The sequence below is a fragment of the Podarcis gaigeae genome, assembly GCF_964106915.1.
Source record: "Podarcis gaigeae genome assembly, chromosome: 10".
In the NCBI taxonomy this organism is placed as follows: Eukaryota; Metazoa; Chordata; class Lepidosauria; order Squamata; family Lacertidae; genus Podarcis; species Podarcis gaigeae.
In genome coordinates this window covers 2,678,793-2,694,120 of record NC_139686.1, presented here as the reverse complement: position 1 = coordinate 2,694,120, position 15,328 = coordinate 2,678,793, and the positions used below count along the sequence as shown (strand labels likewise).

Genomic DNA, 15,328 nt, shown 5'->3' with positions numbered 1-15,328 from the left:
AGCAACAAACATTGCAACTTTTCCACACAGAGAATTTTTGCTTCTCCTTTCCTGCCCTGCCATTTTGTTGTCATCCAGTTCGGAGAAATCTTTCTGGAACTACACACAATTCTTTTATGTTTCGACCACACGGAATATTGTGATGTTATCTGGAAGCAGGATCACTTCACTGCTAACCCTTCCTTGAGATTATTTCTGAACATTTTTTAAAACAACAACAACACTGGTTGGGACTTCGGATTTTGGAGGGCTCTGCTTTCTACATCCCTCCACCAGCAAAACTCTCCACTGATTCCTACTCTTGTATTCCTGTTCTTTAACAGGTTAGGTGACCTTGAGCCATACATCATCATCATCATAATAAATTTTATTTATATCCCGCCCTCCCCAGCCGAAGCCGGGCTCAGGGTGGCTAACAACAATAAAACAGTACAAAAGTACAGCCCAAACAACACTCTAAAATCATTCATTATAAACATCCTGGAGAGTGAAGTCTAATGGGCCTTAGAAAACATTGCAAATAACAAGGCCAGTAGCAGTGATGGTATTCCAGCTGAACTATTTAAAATTTTAAAAGATGATGCTGTTAAGGTGCTACACTCAATATGCCAGCAAGCTTGGAAAACTCAGCAGTGGCCAGAGGATTGGAGAAGATCAGTCTACATCCCAATCCCAAAGAAGGGCAGTGCCAAAGAATGCTCCAACTACCGCACAATTGCACTCATTTCACATGCTAGCAAGGTTATACTTAAAATTCTACAAGGCAGGCTTAAGCAGTATGTGGACCGAGAACTCCAAGAAGTGCAAGCTGGATTTTGAAGAGGCAGAGGAACCAGAGACCAAATTGCAAACATGTGCTGGATTATGGAGAAAGCTAGAGAGTTCCAGAAAGACATCTGTCTCCTGAGAAATCTCTATGTGGGACAAGAAGCTACAGTTAGAACTGGATATGGAACAACAGATTGGTTCAAAATTGGGAAAGGAGTGTGACAAGGCTGTATATTGTCTCCCTGCTTATTTAATTTATATGCAGAATTCATCATGCAAAAGGCTGGGCTAGATGAATCCCTAGCCGTAATTAAGATTGCTGGAAGAAATATCAAAAACCTCAGATATGCAGATGACACAACCTTGATGGTAGAAAGTGAGGAGGAATTAAATAACCTTTTGATGAGGGTGAAAGAGGAGAGCACAAAATATGGTCTGAAGCTCAACATCAAAAAAATGAAGATCATGGCCACTGGGCCCATCACCTCCTGGCAAATAGAAGGGGAAGAAATGGAGGCAGTGAGAGATTTTACTTTCTTGGGCTCCATGATCACTGCAGATGGTGACAGCAGCCACGAAATTAAAAGACACCTGCTTCTTAGGAGAAAAGCAATGACCAACCTAGACAGCATCCTAAAAAGCAGAGACATCACCTTGCCAACAAAGGTCTGTATAGTTAAAACTAGGGTTTTCCCAGTAGTGATGTATGGAAGTGAGAGCTGGACCATAAAGAAGGCTGATCGCCGAAGAATGGATGCTTTTGAATTCTGGCGCTGGAGGAGACTCTTGAGAGTCCCATGGACTGCAAGAAGATCAAACCTATCCATTCTTAAGGAAATCAGCCCTGAGTGCTCACTGGAAGGACAGATCCTGAAGCTGAGGCTCCAATACTTTGGCCACCTCATGAGAAGACTCCCTGGAAAAGACCCTGATGTTGGGAAAGATGGAGGGCACAAGGAGAAGGGGACGACAGAGGACGAGATGGTTGGACCATGTTCTTGAAGCTACCAGCATGAGTTTGACCAAACTGTGGGAGGCAGTGGAAGACAGGAGTGCCTGGCGTGCTCTGGTCCAGGGGGTCACGAAGAGGCGGACACAACTAAACTATTAAACAACAACAGCAACAGGTTAGCAGCCCACAGGAGGACACCTTTTCTCACCTTGCCACGTTCCCATGGAGTTAGAGCCTTTGCGAAATCTAAGTACACTGTGTTCATCAGCAAAACCCACACAACTGATTTTTTACATTCTCAAAGAACTCTAAAGGCTTAGGACTCATCAACACCCAAGGCTGGATTTAGGTTTGAGGAGGCCTTAAGCCAGGCACCCCCAAACTCGGCCCTCTAGATGTTTTGGGACTACAGTTCCCATCATCCCTGACCACTGGTCGTGTTAGCTAGGGATGATGGGAGTTGTAGTCCCAAAACAGCTGGAAGGCCGAGTTTGGGGATGCCTGCCTAAGGCTAGCTACTGAAGGTAATGGGGCCCTTTATATGTCCAGCTGCCCTTTGTCAACAACTATTTGTTGCTGTTTCCTCTGCTGAATATATGCTATAAGGTAATTTGTGGACCTAATAAAAACAAAAAACAAAAATCCTTCCAGTAGCACCTTAAAGACCAACTAAGTTAGTTCTTGGTATGAGCTTTCGTGTGCATGCACACTTCTTCAGATGGACCTAATAGCTATCTAAAGCTATTTTATTTGTTTTTTATCTTATATTTTGGAAATGTACATGCAGTTTATTTTTCCTTTAATTTTTTTGCGGTCCCCAAGAGAGTGGGGCCCTAAGAAATAGTTTGTTTAGCTTATTCGTAAATCCGGCCCTGATCCACACCAACCTTTGTTCCACAGTTCCCTGTCTGAGTGCATATATATATATATATATTTTTGCTTCTTCAGAAGCTCACCTCCGCCTAATCCAGCGGGGTCCCCCTCAGCCTCTGCATCTTAGGCAGCTCCCAAGGCAGAACACCTAAATCAATCTTCCCGAGAAGCACCCGCAAAAGCTCCTCTTAGTCCCCCACCACAAAGTCCACATCCGCCCAGAGCAACACTCACCCAACCTCAGAAATGCTCCAAGAATATGCCTGGAGGGGGGCAGGAGAACGTCTCTGGCATTGCCTTGAGGCATCAGGAGGCGCAGGGTCCGGCAGCTGACTTCACGGGGCACGCCCACACTTTCACTTCCCCAGTGCTTCAAAAAGGTCATGGAAAAGCATTAAAAATGCTCAGTTACCTGAGGTTCTGCCCACCCCGGCAAGCAGCAGCCCGCCCCACTCAACAAAAGAAGCGCAACAATTTGGGGGCGATCGCCATCCTCCTCCCTAACAAAAATTCTGGGCACTTTCCCCGGCAAACGTCACTGGGTCTTCCCCGAGTTGGGTTTCGCTCCGAATTCGCTCTAGGCATGGCGCCAGCAGAAGTGTGGCCGCTCTCGAGCCCCGCCCGGGCATCTATCCCCCCGTTTGCAGAACTGGGGGAAATCCGGGGCGCGAGAGCGCAAAGGGCGCGCGAAGGGGCATGGCGGTGCCAGCTGTGCCCGCAGAGATAGGTCGCCCGCCCGCCCGCCTGTCCCTTTCCCACGACCCGGCGAGGCTGCCCAGACCGGGTGCAGCCCCGCTTATCCGCCCGACCCTCCACCTTCCCTCCCATCGCGGGGAGACCCACCGGGTTGAGCGACAGCAGCGGCGACAGCTGTTCTTGCGCGCGCTCCCGAGATCCCGCGGCGCGGGGCAGGCTGGGAATTGCTGTCCCCGAGAGTTGGTGAGTCCACTGAAAGGCGGGGCCCTGGAACGGATCCCAAAATCGGTCCCGAGCAGGATCCGCTCCTATTGCCTGCGTCGCCGCCGCCGCCACCTCCCGCTTAGCTTCGCCCTTGCGCCTCCTCCGCTTGGAAGGGGTCCCCCAGCAGCCAGGGTCATCTAGTCCGACCCTTTGCAGTGCAGGAATCTCCACTGAGATGACTCCTTCTTCCTATTAACCCCCCTTCCTCCCTAAGGAGATCCCGTAAAGTGCAACAGATCAATGGGGCTGGCTGCATCTCAGGCAGACTGTATCGCATTCTGTGTATGCTCAGGGGTCTCCAGTATCGCTCCCATGCTCCATGCCTTTTAAACAAGCCCAGAATCTGATGCTGTGCCTTCCTCGCTTCCGTGCTCACCCCGTCTGCCCTGCCTCTCTTCCTCTGGATCTCAGCTGCGTGTGCGCAACGCACGTGCAAAGCAGCGTCACTGGGGCCGGGGCTGCGCTGCGGGTGGGAGGCATGGGATGACGCGACATCGCGGGCGCAAGACAGCATCTTCCGGGAAAGCTCTCTGCAAAAAGCGCAGCGCAGCTTTCTGTCTGAAGCCGACAACTCTGGATCAGGGCTGCCGCGCGAACCTTTTGCGAGAGATTTGGGGCAGCGGAGATGCGAGGAGGGAGCCGGCCCTTGCCTTATTGCAGAGCAAGGGCTTTGCTCTAGAGAAGGGTGGCCACTCAGGCGCAAAAAAATTCTCCTTGGCCGTGGCAGAAGCCGTGAAATAGAGAACAGAGGCATGGCGGGCTGGGGGAGGCAGAAGGGAGAGAGAGTCTTGAGAAACAGGCTGGGTGGGGGGGTGGGGAGGAAGGGAGAGAGAGAGAGAGAGAAAGAAAGAAAGAAAGAGAGGTCTAGATGGGGCCTGTGCCATCTGCAGGCAAAGGCCAGTAGTGGGCATGGTGGGAAAGTCAGAGGGCACGAAATGGGCAGCAAGCAGAGGCCTCTATGTTCGAGGGTGTCCCTTGCATGCCCAGTCTTGCTCACAGCTGGCAAGGGCCTCCCATCGTCTTGCCACAAAGATGCCCTCCTCCCGGATCTGGCAGTGCCTGCTTGAAGACGAGTCTCGCCCACCACTTGGGCACAAATGGCACAGGGCAGCATTTCCAGGAGTCGGCACGGTGCCCAGCCAGAAGGGAAGAGTGGAGGGGACACCGGGCCAGACAGAACCCCAGTGACAGACGGCGCTGGGAGGGGTGGGACAGACAGTTAATTGCAGGCCTGCTTCATTTGTACTCAATTAACAGACTGCAGAGCTGGTGCCAAGGAAATGCCAGGAACAGGGACCCAGAGGCGGGGGGCGGGGAGGTGAGAGGAAGGTGGGGGGCAGGGAGGGAGGGAGATAGAGAGAGAAAAATCACCCAACATTAGCTCCCAAAGGGAGCAAGCATGGCAACTAGCCAGGGTTAGATTTGGGGCGAGGAGCAATACATTTAACAATGTAAAATATCTTCATCCAATTAAAAGTAAAACTCTGGATATTGAAGCCCCTGAGGGTTTAACCCTCTCTCACCGCAGCCATGCTCTTAGGCAGAAGGCGCTGTCACGAAAAGTGATGCTGACCCCACCCCCTCCTTACATGGCTGTTTTCTTCTTTCTTTTTTTTTAAAGGCTTATTAGATAAAAGACCGGAAGCTTTTTTGCTAGGTCTAATGGGAAGGGAGATTAAAATAAAAGATCAGAATTTGTTTATGTATGCCAAAACCGCCGCAAGAACCCTAAAGGTAAAGGGACCCCTGATCGGAGCGGTACCTATTTATCTACTTGCACTGGCGTGCTTTCAAACTGCTAGGCTGGCAGGAACTGGGACCGAGCAACGGGAGCTCACCCCGTCGCGGGGATTCAAACCACCGACCTTCTGATCGGCAAGTCCTAGGCTCTGTGGTTTAACCCACAGGTGGACAGGTCTTAATCCAATATTGCAGGTGGAAGGCTGCCTAGCAGAAATAAGATTTGACCGAAGGAGACTCCTGGAACTTTGCCTTTTGCACTGGCTGTGATCTACGCGTGGTCATTGCCAGGAGTTGTTGAGTTTTTTTTAGGGATAAAGGTAACGGGACCCCTGACCGTCAGGTCCAGTCATGGCCAATTCTGGGGTTGCGGCGCTCATCTCGCTTTACTGGCCGAGGGAGCCGGCATACAGCTTCCGGGTCATGTGGCCAGCAGGACTATGCCACTTGTGGCGAACCAGAGCAGTGCACGGAAATGCTGTTTACCTTCCTGACAGAGCAGTACCTATTTATCTACTTGCACTTTGACGTGCTTTCGAAGTGCTAGGTGGGCAGGAGCAGGGACCAAGCAACAGGAGCTCACCCCGTTGTGGGGATTCGAACCGCTGACCTTCTGATCTGCAAGTCCTAGGCTCTGTGGCCCCAAAATGGAAAACACAAGATATACCAACCATCCAGGAGTGGCAGGTGAAGATGACAGATTTTGCGGAACTTGACAAATTGACAGGGACGATCTGGGACCAAGAGGACCAGAGATACAAGAACAATTGGAGTAAATTTATTGAATACCTAAAGGAGAACTGTAAAAACTTAAATACACTAGCAGGACTGGAATAATACCTTCAATGTAAAATAGTAGACCTATAAGAGTAATATACACAATAAGAATGTGATAAATATACCAACTGAAGGGAGTAAGGGAAGTCAAGACTCGGAAGAGTCAAAGAGAATATATTGTGATGGTACAGATTGTTGGAAAAAGAATACTTAAAGAAAACAATAAAAATTTATTGTGGGGGGGGGGGAGATAAAATTCCTAGAGAATTAATGGGCTGTCTGTGGGGAGAGGGGACATGTCTCCAGATTATATCATCCCGTAGCAAACTCATTCCCTGAGCTTAGAACGTTATTGGTGGTGGCCAATAAATTGAATTTTGGAAAGACGGAGGTGTGGGGTGTCTTCCAAGTTCTCAAGTCCAAGAGATGGGGGGTGACAGCTTGTTCTGGGTGGGCTTGCAGGCCCCTGGAAGGAGCTTGGGGTGTCTCTTGGAGCCAACATTTTCTCTTGAGGCCACAGTTACCCCAGTGGCCAGGAGTGCTGGTCTCCGCCTCTGCCTGGTTCACCACCTCCAGCCCCTTTTGGACAGAGATGAGAAGGCACCAAGTAAGCCTCCCTGGGGAGAGCATGCCGCAAACAGGGAGCCACCCCCGAAAAGGCCCTGTTCTCCAGTTACTGCCCCCTGGACCTCTCACAAACCACTTGGAGGGTCTTTCAACAATCTGGTGGAATCTGAGGGCTGTAAGAACTCGAAGGAGCCAAAAATGAAGAACATACGCATCTCTCTCTCTCTCTCTCTCTCTCTCTCTCTGTGTGTGTGTGTGTGTGAGAGAGAGAGAGAGAGAGAGAGAGATGTGCATGTTCTTTTTTGGCAATCCCTCATAGCCAAGTAAGATTGTCTTCCATGAATATGTTCTTACCAGTGAGTCTGTAAGTGACTGTGGAGGCCAATTCTGGATCCACACGTCATTCCACAGCGGGGACATAATTTTCCGGGCAGGAGTTGATCACGGTGTGGATTTGCCAAGTGTGCCTTCCTCTTAGCTTAGTTCGTACACTCTCTCTCCCCCCCCCCTCTCTATCACACACACACACACACACACACACACACACACACACACACACACAGCACTTCAGTGCAAAGATGGGCATTCCCCCTGCTGCCTTTTGTACAGTTTGCTGAGTTAGATTAACAGGGACGTGGGGTGGTGGGAGATTTTATTTTTTTGTGGGGGGCACAGTGCCAGCCACTTCCCCATCACCCTCCCTGCAGCAGCCACCCAAAGGGGCACCGGCTGAATGGGCAGTTTGATGGCCCCAGGGCCTTGGCAGCAGTCGCTGAAGCGTGGGAGGGGGATTCCTTTCCTTGCATGCCTGTCCCCCCCATCTACATTAAAAGGCCTTTTTTGTGCAAAGGGTGGGGGTGGATTCCAGCAGGCAGCTCCTAGGGAACAGCCAGCAGAGACTCTTTCCAGGGAGGGCCACCCTGATGGGCTCCAGCTTCCACTATGGCCGCTGCCAGCCCCCTCCCGCAGGAAGCCACCCGTTGGGAAGCCGGGCATGACTGAGCATGCAAGGCACCCATTCTGCCCTGCCGCAGCCCAGTGGTCCCTTCCTGATGCCAGGACATGCGCTGCCAGTTACCTTGAGGGACAGGCAACGTTCAAGGAGAAACACGGGCCTGCCAGACCCTGATTGGGATCCTGCTGCCAAGGTAGGTGCTGCTGCCCTCTGAGCTTCTGCCATCCCCTCAGGTGCCTTGGCATGACCTGCACCCTTGTGAACCATCTTCTAGCACAAACCCTGCTTCAAGTCCCAGCCAGGAAGGTTGGAGGAGGCCTGGCAGGGCTTCATCTGGGATGAATTCAGGCTGGAAGGTACAGCCTGTTCGGGATAAGGCTGAAATTGCTCTGAAGGAACAGAAGTGCTCTCGGGTGCCCAGGTGGCCTGCTTTTGCCCAGCTTTGACTTGTGTGGTAGCTGAGCCCCTTCCTGCAGGATGTGGATCAGGCCACAACAACACATGCCTCGGTCACCTCCGGGCTAGATTACTGTGATTTGCTCTGCATCTACATCCCCTTGCATGTCCACTAAGGGAAAACAAGGCATGTTGTACTTGACTGCTATCTATGTATCACATCCCACAATAAATGTTTAAAATCATGCCTGGCCTGCAGTAAGTGGGTGGAGAAATCCTCTGGTGGACATCCACCGAAGCTGACTGTTGGGAGACTCCAGATGGAAAACAGAAAGTCCAGCAGGGCTGGAGAAGTTTGCCTTGGCTGTGGGGTGACTTCTTTTTGTCCCTGGGCCTGCCATGAAGCGAGATCTGGCGTTTGCCACTCAAAAGCTGCTCTGCCTTCTCTCTCTCTCTCTCTCCTCTAGTGTCTTGGAGAGCAGGAACAGACTGAAGGTTTAACTTGGCAAGGGAGATGAAAGGATGAGAAAAGCTTCACCCACATAAATTCTGTGTGTCAGGCTGCTGTTAAAGGCATGAGGACAGGGCCAGGGAAAAGCTGGCGAGCTCTGTGCCCACTTGCTTGGTTGTGTGACTGTCGGCAGGACTTGAGAACCCTCTCTGCCATAAATTTGTCTTTTTGTTGTTGTTTAGTCGTTTAGTTATGTCCGCCTCTTCGTGACCCCTGGACCAGAGCACGCCAGGCCCTCCTGTCTTCCACTGCCCCCGCAGTTTTGTCAATCTCATGCTGGTAGCTTCGAGAACACGGTCCAACCATCTCGTCCTCTGCCGTCCCCTTCTCCCTGTGCCCTCCATCTTTCCCAACATCGGTCTTTTCCAGGAGTCTTCTCTTCTCATGAGGTGGCCAAAGTCTTGGAGCCTCAGCTTCAGGATCTGTCCTTCCAGTGAGCACTCAGGGCTGGTTTCCTTCAGAATGGAGAGGTTTGTTCTTCTTGCAGTCCATGGGACTCTCAAGAGTCTTCTTCAATTTGTCTAATCCTCTTTTAAAGTTGGTGGTCATCACTGTATCAGTCCATTTTGCTCAGTACCGTGGAACCTCAGGTTACAGACGCTTCAGGTTACAGACTCAGCTAACCCAGAAATAGTAGCTCGAGTTAAGAACTTTGCTTCAGGATGAGAACAGAAATCATGTGGTGGTGGTGTGGCAGCAGAAGGAGGCCCCATTAGCTAAAGTCGTATCTCAGGCTAAGAACAGTTTCAGGTTAAGAACAGACCTCCAGAATGAATTAAGTTCTTAACCCGAGGTATTGGCTCTTAGCTGAAGGTCGGTGGCTTTCTGGGGTTTCAGGGCAGGTGACATTCCCAACCCCACCTGGAGATGCCAGGGATTGAACCTGGCACCTTCTGTATGCCAAGCAGGTGCACTGTCTCCCTGAGTTTACCCTTCTTCCCCTTGGATTTGCACCAGCCAGGCTGTGAACCAGAGCTTATTGCCATCAGTTCCCTGGAAGGGGGAAGGCTGGTGCACCCCCCATCAGCCCCAACAAGCGCAGGCCAGTGTGAGCTGCAGTCTAAAACATCTGGAGGGCGCCTGGTTGGGGAAGGATGAGGTGTTCCTCTGAACATATGCAGAGTGCCTCCTCTCGCTGCCAGCTTGCTCTCGCTTTGGGGGCCGTGGGAAAAGCTGAGTGCAGTGTTGTCACTCTCTGCTCTTTCTGTCAGCAAACGGGGGGGACGTAGACGGGGGGGGGGAGAGGTTGGCGACCGGAGAGGGGAGCTCTCATTGGCAGCCCCCCCCCCCGGGGATCAGCAAGGGCAGCCGTGAGGCGCTTAAGCCGGCTGCAGCGGCCGAGGGAGTCGGATTAAGGGATCCGGGAGGTGGCTGTGCTTGGCTGGCTCTCCCTTATTAAGTCTTATTTTTAATAAGCGTCCAGTCAAGGGAAACGACAGAAAGAGCGAATACGTGCTGGGGGTGAAGATGGGCAGGCTGGGTCCTCGGGGGCGCATTCTCTCTCTCTGTGTGTGTAGGGAAAAGCTCAGCCTTGCATCCGAAGGGAAAGTCAAAAGGCAACCCTGTCATGAAGCAAAGGCAATTCAGCTGGGGCATTTGGGGACCGGTTGAAGCCCAGCAGGGATGGAGGCAGGGAGACCAATAGGAAGGAAGCAGTTGGGGGAGTGGTGCAGGAAAAACAACTTACTCCTTAACTTAAAGAAAACAAAAGAGATTATTGTGGACTTGTAAATTGAATATTCAGCCACTGATTATTGAGGGGAAGTGCGTGGAACAGGTCTCGGTGTTTCGATTTCTGGGAATGGAGTTTAGAGATGATCTTTGCACCATGGCACCAGATATGCTTAAGATGGCCTTCTGTAAAGCACTAGATTCCTCACCGTTGCCTCCATAAACTCCCCCTTGTGCTTGACAACACACCATCCCCGCAAGGTGGGCTTTAACTGATTCCCATTTTCCAGCTGGGAAACTGAATCTGGGAAATGGAGCCGCTCACCCAGGCCTCTGCAGCAGCCCCAAGCCCAGCTTGCCTGGCCAGGGGGGGCAAGGGTTGCTTGTTGGCCCCTGGGCTACACTGGCTGTCGTACGTCTCCGAATCCTGGCGGGGCTTGCCTCTTAATTAATCCCTTTGGAAAGGGACCACCAAGCCCATCTTGACAGGGGCTCATTATTCCTAGAAGCACAGGAAGACGTTCTTCTTGTCAGCGAGAACTTGGCAGGACTTTCTCCCTGGCTGCACAAAGTTCGCAAAGCGCCATGGCTGCGGCTGCATCGGAGAGCCTGCCACTGCCGGCTCCAGGAGGACAGATCCAGAGACAGTGGTCCCTTGGTTCTCAAGCTTAATCCATTCCGGAAGGCCTTTCCAAAACCAAAGCATTCCAAAACTGAGGCACGCTTTCCCATAGAAAGTAATGCAAAACGGATTAATCTGTTCCAGACTTTTAAAAACAACCCCTAAAACAGCAATTTAACATGAATTTTACTATCTAACAAGACCATGGATCCATAAAATGAAAGCAATAAACAATGTGCAGTCACACCTCATGTTACGTTTGCTTCATGTTACGTTTTTTCAGGTTGCGTCCTGCAGCGACCAGGAAGTACTGGTGTTATGGAAATTACAGGGGGGGGCACATCTTTAAAGTTAAATATTACAAATATTATGTCTGAATATATCCTTCCAACTCGACAGCTCAGGGAAGTCACCTAACTTTAAAAATAATCTCCTTTCCCAGTTCCCCCCATTCCAAAGCTATTTCCCCCTTGAAAAAGGACTCCAGGATGTTCCCAGAGATGAAAATTGCTGGGCTTATTGTTAGCTAAAGGAAGCCAAATCTCATCCCCTGACTCGCCTCAGGCTCCAGACATGCAAAGGAACTTCTGTTGTACTTTTGGGTGGTGGGTACTTAAGACATATTTGTCTATGCTAATCTAATACCTGAGTCTTGCCCTGTCATGTCTGTTTATGCTAATCTTTGGGCATGTTTGCCAAGGTTAACCCCTCCCCTTTTGTGACATGTCAGTGATGTAGCAATGATGCTGTATTAACTGTATTCTGGGATATGGCGGGAAAGTTTTAAAAGTCCTTGTCACCCCATCCTCGGGGTTCTAATTTGCTTTTTGAACCTATTGCGCAATAAACTTTGGTCTAGAGCTATTTGCTCCGGTTGGCTGGACTCCTTCCTTTATTCCGCAGGGACCCGCGGGCTCTGCCCGACCAGCTGGGGGACTGAGCAGCCTCACACCTGGATTTTTCCTTAACACCGGAAAGGGTTACTTCCGGGTTTTGCCGCTTGTGCGTGTGCAGACAAGCAAAATGACGTCACGTGCATACACAGAAGTGGTGAATCGCAACCCGCACATGCGCAAATGCACTGCTGTGGGTTGCATTCTTTTCATGTTGCGAATGGGCCTCCGGAACGGATCCCGTTCGCAACCAGAGGTACCACTGTACTGTAGTCACACAATCAATAAGTAGCTGAACTGGGTTCCACACAGTCACAAAAACAAAAAATAAGAGCCGCAAAAACAAAAACGCAAAATAAAGAGCAAAAACAGACAGACCTCCATGTGGCACTCAAAACCGAAGTGTGGCATTCAAATCGGAAGCGTAACACTCAAAACGGAGCATGTTCAGCTTCCGAGAAATGTTCGCAAATCGGAACACTTATTTCTGGGTTTGCAGTGTTTGGGTTCCAAGTTGTTTGAGTACCAAGGCGGTTGAGAACCAAGGTGCCACTGTACCTTGGAAGCACCACCTGCAGCACTTTGATGTAAAGGGGAGAAGGATCCATGTGAGTGTCTGGAGGCGGTTGGAGGATGGATGGCGGCTAACAGATTGAGGTTGAATCCTGACAAGACAGAAATACTGTCCCAGTGGGAAAGGGGGCAGGCAGGTGTGGGGGATTCCCTGGTCCTGAATGGGACAACTGTGCCCCCCGAAGGACCAGGTGCGCAGCCTGGGAGTCATTTTGGACTTACAGCTGTCCATGGAGGCACAGGTCAAATCTGTGTCCAGGGCAGCTGTTTACCAGCTCCATCTGGTACACAGGATGAGACCCTCCCTGCCCGCGGACTGTCTCACCAGAGTGGTGCATGCTCTGGTTATCTCCCGCTTGGACTACTGCAATGCACTCTACGTGGGGCTACCTTTGAAGGTGACTCGGAAACTACAACTAATCCAGAATGCGGCAGCTAGACTGGTGACTGGGAGCAGCCGCCGAGACCATATAACACCAGTCTTGAAAGACCTACACTGGCTCCCAGTATGTTTCCGAGCACAATTCAAAGTGTTGGTGCTGACCTTTAAAGCCCTAAACAGCCTCGGTCCAGTATACCTGAAGGAGCGTCTCCACCCCCATCATTCTGCCTGGACGCTGAGGTCCAGCGCCGAGGGCCTTCTGGCAGTTCCCTCATTGCAAGAAGCAAAGCTGCAGGGAACCAGGCAGAGGGCCTTCTCGGTAGTGGCGCCTACCCTGTGGAACGCCCTTCCAGCAGATGTCAAAGCGATAAACAACTACCTTACATTCAGAAGACATCTTAAGGCAGCCCTGTTCAGGGAAGTTTTTAACGTGTGATATTTTACTGTATTTTTGGTTTTATGGAAGCCGCCCAGAGTGGCTGGGGAGGCCCAGCCAGATGGGCGGGGTATAAATAAATTATTATTATTATTATTATTATTATTATTATTATTATTATTATTATTAATTATTATGGGCAGGCCAGTCATTTCCCCCAGTTTTGGGGTGAAAGGGACCCAGTTAGGCAACTGCCACTGGGCTTCCCTTCCTTCCTTCCTTCCTTCCTTCCTTCCTTCCTTCCTTCCTTCCTTCCTTCCTTCCTTCCTTCTTTCCTTCCTTTTGATTTAGGCAAAACAAATTTACAATAGCGGCAAAATCAGTCAGCATTTGAATAAGGATACCAGCAATGCATTTCAAAACATTATATCAACATTTCAGCAACAACTTCACAGCAATTAACTGAGAAGCATTCCCCCACCCAACCCAACCGAAAGCGCTGCATAGATGTTAAAAATTAACTATATGAAAGCACCCAACACCAGTCACTTCAGTAACGGGAGTTTTCAAAATCTCAACTAACTGGTTTGGTTGCTCACCTTATCTCTAGATTGCCCTCCACCCAGTGTGTCTGTGCTCATTCAATGCCACCCATTCTCAAAGTGTGCAATATTGCAATCTTATGCACCTGGGTATAAGGGTGTGCTCACATTATGCCCTTAGAACGCAGCAGACCTGTTGTTTTTCAGGTGGGGTCATTTCTGTTTCTCTACATGTCTTCAGTCCATGCAACGGTGTTCAAGCTTTGGCTAGAGAAGAATGAGGGAGTTATTTATTTCATACAATTTATACGGTGTATTGTGGGGGGGGGGAAACACACCACAAAGTGGTTTTAATAATAATAATAATAATAATAATAATAATAATAATAATAATAATAATAATATATTTATACCCTGCCCATCTGGCTGGGTTTCCCCAGCCACTCTGGGTGGCTCCCAACAGAATATTAAAAACATGATAAAACATCAAACCTCAAAACGTCCCTAAACAGGGCTGCCTTCAGGTGTCTTCTAAAAGTCAGATAGTTGTTTATTTCCTTGACATCTGATGGGAGGGCGTGCCACAGCGAGGGAGCCACCACCGAGAAGGCCCTCTGCCTGGTTCCCTAAACAGTAAAATCAGTAAAACTAAAAGAGTAAAGCAGTAAAATCAAGAAAAACTTACCAAAGTTAGAACACTAAAACGGATTAAAACTACACAGTGAGTGCATGGGAAACAGGAATGTGGGCACAGCCTAAGACCAAGCAGGATTGTCTTCCGAGCGGAGACCTGCAGGATCCCACAGTTGATCAGCTACCCTTTCCTTCCTCACCGGGTCATCTGTGAAGTGCCTCTGCCCTCCCACCAATGGAACTCACTGCCATAGGATTGTGTTGAGGCCATTGTGAGAGTGGTGGCATCTGTATTTCCCAAAATAGGCAGGTCAGGTAGCAGGTGGGGCCACGAGGTAGCAGAGGAGCTGGCATTTATACTCAAGGATGTTTCTCAAGGTTTGCAGGGCACCAAACAGGGACTGGGGAGGTAAAGTTTCCCTTTTCCATTTTTAAAAAGGCCCATTTTCAGATATATGATGAATGAATGAATTTTTATTATTTCAGCCACAGACCAGTTCCAGCCCACATACAATATCAAGGAAGTCATAAATCACGATAGGGATTGTCAGAGCTGCCCCTAGGTCCCAGCTCACAGAGGACAAACGCCAGGCTGTTGTTATGTACAAAAGTCTTTATTGAAGTTCAGTTTCCATTTCAAAGCCGCAGCGCGCAGCTCTACGTCTTAAACCCTAGACCGGCAAAGCTCCGTCTGAATCTCCTCCCCTCTGACACCAGTTTAAGATCCTAGCCCTGCTCCACCTCTTCCTCTCCTCTCTCCTCCTCTGGGTCCTCCTGCCCGCTGGGGCATTCACCATTCTGGACTCTTCTGATGCTGAGTCGCCTGACTCCTCCCCCTGCCTCCTGCGGGCTTTAGGACCTGGTTCCCAATCCTCGTTCTCTGCTGTACTGCGCTCCTGTACATTTGAACTTGGCTCTCGCGCCAACCCCGTGATCCTCCTCCTGACCGTTACACTGCTTCTATCACTGCTTCCTTCCTTCTGGAAGCTGGCTGGACGTGACCTCCCCTCCGTTGCCTGACTCTCCGATGTAGGCGTGATCAACCCTGACTCATCTTCTCTCCCTGGTGGTGAATACGCTGGCCCCGATACCTGGGACTCCTCCCCCCCACTACGCTCTGGTGGGGAAGCCGGTCCT

The 15,328-nt window shown here is 50.3% G+C and overlaps 1 long non-coding RNA gene across 1 annotated transcript; it reads right to left on the bottom strand.

Annotated features, from left to right (window-relative positions):
* Positions 1–55: 55 nt before the first annotated feature.
* Positions 56–3,922, bottom strand: LOC310826305. The gene is made up of 3 exons (XR_014555720.1): positions 3,437–3,922; positions 2,828–2,963; positions 56–99 (listed from the first exon to the last, which is right to left on the bottom strand). It is a non-coding gene; the product is annotated as an uncharacterized lncRNA (long non-coding RNA).
* Between the last annotated feature and the right edge of the window lie 11,406 nt (positions 3,923–15,328).